Consider the following 5,000-nt stretch of genomic DNA (forward strand, 5'->3'; position numbering starts at 1 on the left):
TTTAACTGTAGAAAATATGTTGAATTTTATTTTGATATCTGGGGACACATCGTGGTCACAGCTGCCATCTTCTCATCATTACCTCAAACACTTCCTGTGAGCTGTGTTCCCTCAGTGATGATGAACTGGAGGCAGTGTGTACATCAGTAAACCCAAAACTCTGAAAATACACATCTATTTTTAGTGTGTGCAGGTTGCATTCTTCTCTTACCTCATTGTGTGTGTGTGTATGTGTGTGTGTGTGTGTGGGGGTGGTAATGCTGGAGATATTTCTTTGTTCTTGAGTATCCTTCATTTTTAAATAACAATTTTAATTGATCTAAAACTTGACGCTAATCCGGTAGTCACACACGTCCCTTCTGTATGTATGAGGTGGTATCATAAAGTTTGGAGACTAACGGTGTAACTGCTGCTGTTCTGACCCACGTGCGTTCCCACGCCTGTGATTTCATCTTGGACAGTGCGTTAGAACAAAGAGCAAACGTGACATTTTTGCGTGAAACTGGACAAATCTGCCACAGAGACGTTTGACGTTTGACGTACGGCGACACTGCGACAAGTCGTTCAAGATGTTTTGAGCTGTGCTTCAAAAATGGAAACATCACTGGAAGACGATGAGAGATCAGGAGGACCTTTGACCTTTCAGACACTCGTGCATGATGATCATCGGAGAACGATCCACACGATCTCACTTCTGCACTCACCTACTCACCAGATTTGCAGAAGTCACTGTTTTGACACCGCTGTGGAGATCCGTCATGAAAAACAGAAGATGCTCAACATGCTTCAAAAATAAAAGACTTCCAGAACTCGTTCCAGAAGAACACTGGGAGCACTGTGGTACTGTGTAAAGAGATTATTTTGAAAGTGATCGTGTGGAAACTTAACGTACTTTTGAACAGAGCGAATCACCAAACTTTCTGATAGAACCTCCATTATATTCCTCTCTATTAGCCTGATCCTATACCAAACGCATCTCTCGCCTGGACGACTGCACATATTCACCCGAATTAATTCTGAATCTGGAAAACATCCACGTCTAAAAGAGCGTTCCGAATACCAAAAAAAACCAACACTAACAGCGCTGCTAATTGGCCGTCATTAGAGACGGTGTTGCTCCCTCTTGAGATCTGGCATGGTTCTCTGAAGCCCTTCAGAAGTTTCTCTTTCCCCTGAGAAAAAGCTCAGCATCTCGTGAGGAGCTCTCGTCTCTGCTCCCTCCGTCAGGGCGTTAATTACGGCCCGGGGTGATCCTCTTTCTGACTATTATGGGATTCCGGCTGGATTTGTGCTATTAATTTGCTAAACGGTGAGGGAGATTCAGAGGAGCGATGGAGGATGGAGGCTGCGCTCAGCTGCTGCTGGTGTTACTAATCAGACAGCTTCATGAGGAGCCTCAAGACTTGCAATAAAAAAAAACTCAGAATAGAACCAAAGGGTAGATTTTTAATTACAAATAAACACAGCAACAAATATAAAGCAGTTAAGAGCTTCAAAACAAATCCAGAGATACCATGATGGATCTGACCTGAACACTGCTAATAGAATGTTAATAGAATAGAGTGTGTGTGTGTGTGTGGGGGTGGTAATGCTGGAGATATTTCTTTGTTCTTGAGTATCCTTCATTTTTAAATAACAATTTTAATTGATCTAAAACTTGACGCTAATCCGGTAGTCACACACGTCCCTTCTGTATGTATGAGGTGGTATCATAAAGTTTGGAGACTAACGGTGTAACTGCTGTTCTGACCCACGTGCGTTCCCACGCCTGTGATTTCATCTTGGACAGTGCGTTAGAACAAAGAGCAAACGTGACATTTTTGCGTGAAACTGGACAAATCTGCCACAGAGACGTTTGACGTACGGCGACACTGCGACAAGTCGTTCAAGATGTTTTGAGCTGTGCTTCAAAAATGGAAACATCACTGGAAGACGATGAGAGATCAGGAGGACCTTTGACCTTTCAGACACTCGTGCATGATGATCATCGGAGAACGATCCACACGATCCCACTTCTGCACTCACCTACTCACCAGATTTGCAGAAGTCACTGTTTTGACACCGCTGTGGAGATCCGTCATGAAAAACAGAAGATGCTCAACATGCTTCAAAAATAAAAGACTTCCAGAACTCGTTCCAGAAGAACACTGGGAGCACTGTGGTACTGTGTAAAGAGATTATTTTGAAAGTGATCGTGTGGAAACTTAACGTACTTTTGAACAGAGCGAATCACCAAACTTTCTGATAGAACCTCCATTATATTCCTCTCTATTAGCCTGATCCTATACCAAACGCATCTCTCGCCTGGACGACTGCACATATTCACCCGAATTAATTCTGAATCTGGAAAACATCCACGTCTAAAAGAGCGTTCCGAATACCAAAAAAAACCAACACTAACAGCGCTGCTAATTGGCCGTCATTAGAGACGGTGTTGCTCCTCTTGAGATCTGGCATGGTTCTCTGAAGCCCTTCAGAAGTTTCTCTTTCCCTGAGAAAAGCTCAGCATCTCGTGAGGAGCTCTCGCCTCTGCTCCCTCCGTCAGGGCGTTAATTACGCCCGGGTGATCCTCTTTCTGACTATTATGGGATTCCGGCTGGATTTGTGCTATTAATTTGCTAAACGGTGAGGGAGATTCAGAGGAGCGATGGAGGATGGAGGCTGCGCTCAGCTGCTGCTGGTGTTACTAATCAGACAGCTTCATGAGGAGCCTCAAGACTTGCAATAAAAAAAAACTCAGAATAGAACCAAAGGGTAGATTTTTAATTACAAATAAACACAGCAACAAATATAAAGCAGTTAAGAGCTTCAAAACAAATCCAGAGATACCTGATGGATCTGACCTGAACACTGCTAATAGAATGTTAATAGAATAGAGTGTGTGTGTGTGTGTGTGTGTGTGTGTGTGTGTGTGTGTGTGTGTGTGTGTGTGTGTGTGGTGTAAAAACCATATAAACCTGCACTACTGTCAGAACAGCTGTTATAGAAAATTAATCAACACCTTCTGACCAATCAGAATGCAGGATTTAAAAGCAGCATGAGAGGATGGTGAAGCAGAAGGACAGACGTGGCTCTGAGAGCCTACAGAAGGACAAAGTCATATGTTATTTAATATAAAATACATCAAATATTTCGATTTATAATATAAAAACATTTTATGCTGAAACTATGTTTTAATTAATGAATTAAATGTAAATGAAAATGAACTGAATCATGCTAATAAAAGGTCAGATATTAATTCCTGAGGGAAGAGAGTGTTTATTCATCATCTGGGCACATGAGATCTTTTACCCCTGATATAATCAGTTTTGGATAAATTCAGATAAATGAGAAGAAACTCTCAGAATGGACAGATGGAGCTCTGAAAGCTGTCCAGCATCACCACAGGGCTGCACTTTATTTGATTCCAAATGTTGTTCATTTTGAACCTTCGCTATATTTATGTTCAGATGAGGTTTTTTATCTCCACATATCTGCTGTGAGATGTTCCTCAGTGACCTCCACACAGCCGTGCTGAGGTGCAGCAGAAGGAATGCTGGTATAATTGACGTGACTACGCTGTGATGTGAGGAGGTCGAGGTGCCTAGAAGCTGCTCGAGGCTAAACACGCTCGTGTGCTCATTAATGATTCAGATAAGCACGGCTAACACTCTCACTAGCGTGAAGCAAACGTCTCGTTTTCCACGCAGAGAAGAAGTTGAAAGCACGCAGTACTGAGTGGTGCTGCGTCTCGTTCCTCAGATCATCTAGTTCACATTTTATAGCAGCTGTAATGTTTATTCAAAAGCCTGCATTACCACAGCGTTATCGTTATCTCACTGATTAATATTACACACCTGAGCTAAGTTACAATGCTAATCTCTTATTTAAATTCATGCTAATGGCTATAAAAACTTTTCCTAAACGATCTTATGTTTTAAGATGGTTCTAAATAATATTATAATATAACATCCTGCTAGCTAATCAACCAATTAGCGATTAGCATACGAGTTAGCTAACTGGCTGATTAGAAGTGCAACTTATTGCAGTCTTTCTGCGACATGTATATTGTGGATTTTTGCACCAGGATTCCACCAGAACAAGGAAAGAATCGATAGCACATTTCTGCTTTTATTACCAACGCTGTGGCCATGAGGGCCATCGTAACACAGTCAGGACACACCGTTAAACTGTAAATTGTCGAGCAGCTGGAGGCAACAGGAAGCAAACACCAGCTTCACGAGTCCAACCTGCGACTCTACTGCTGCTCAAGTGTTTCTGTGATCGTTTCTGTCTATAACCTCTGTGTTCTCCGAGCTCAGAGCTCAGTCTTATCAACATCACAGCGCAGGTTAATCCCGTGTTGTAATTGGTCAGAAGGTGGTGATTAATCCTGTATAACAGCAGCTCTGGCAGTAGTGCAGCTTTATATTAAAGCATTATCGTTTTCCTCCTTACAGCAATAATAAATGGATTATTATACAGTGTAGATTTGTGTAAATGAAAGAAAAAACGCAATAAAAGTGCAGAACTCTTCCCATGTGGCTCCTCTGGTACCTTTAGTACCCTGTAGTGCCTTTGTGTATGTCTCAGCAGAACAATTCTGACCTTTGAGTAATACCTGAAGCTCTAATAATTGGAGCTGGTTGCGTTTTTTGAGGAACGTATTAAAGGTCATCACACACCTTTGCTGCTGAAGGAGCCTGAAGGTACGAGGTGTGTGTTTGATGGTTCCATGTCAGTGACAGGGAAAGGTAGCGACCAGTACCTTCAGAATGATCAGAACTGTACGTGGGACATTCTGGACTTATGGGTTCGTCATGTTTACTGTTTACTCCAGTGACTGACTTCATAAACAATATGCTGAAAAGTGACTTAAATTTATAACAAAATATAAAACAATTTACTATTTATTTATTTATTCATACACACACACACACACACACACACACACACACACACACATATATAAATATACGCATAGTACAATGATATTACTGGAGTAATAACAGGGTCATGAA

At 41.7% G+C, this 5,000-nt stretch overlaps 1 protein-coding gene across 6 annotated transcripts in view; it reads right to left on the reverse strand.

The window, feature by feature from the left end:
* The window catches only part of zgc:162160 (uncharacterized protein LOC561782 homolog), an 18,046-nt gene that overhangs the window by 12,777 nt on the left and 269 nt on the right, over positions 1-5,000 (reverse strand). The gene's annotated exons all lie outside the window — the stretch shown is intronic.

The sequence above is a fragment of the Silurus meridionalis genome, chromosome 21 (genome assembly GCF_014805685.1).
Source record: "Silurus meridionalis isolate SWU-2019-XX chromosome 21, ASM1480568v1, whole genome shotgun sequence".
Taxonomy (NCBI): domain Eukaryota; kingdom Metazoa; phylum Chordata; class Actinopteri; order Siluriformes; family Siluridae; genus Silurus; species Silurus meridionalis.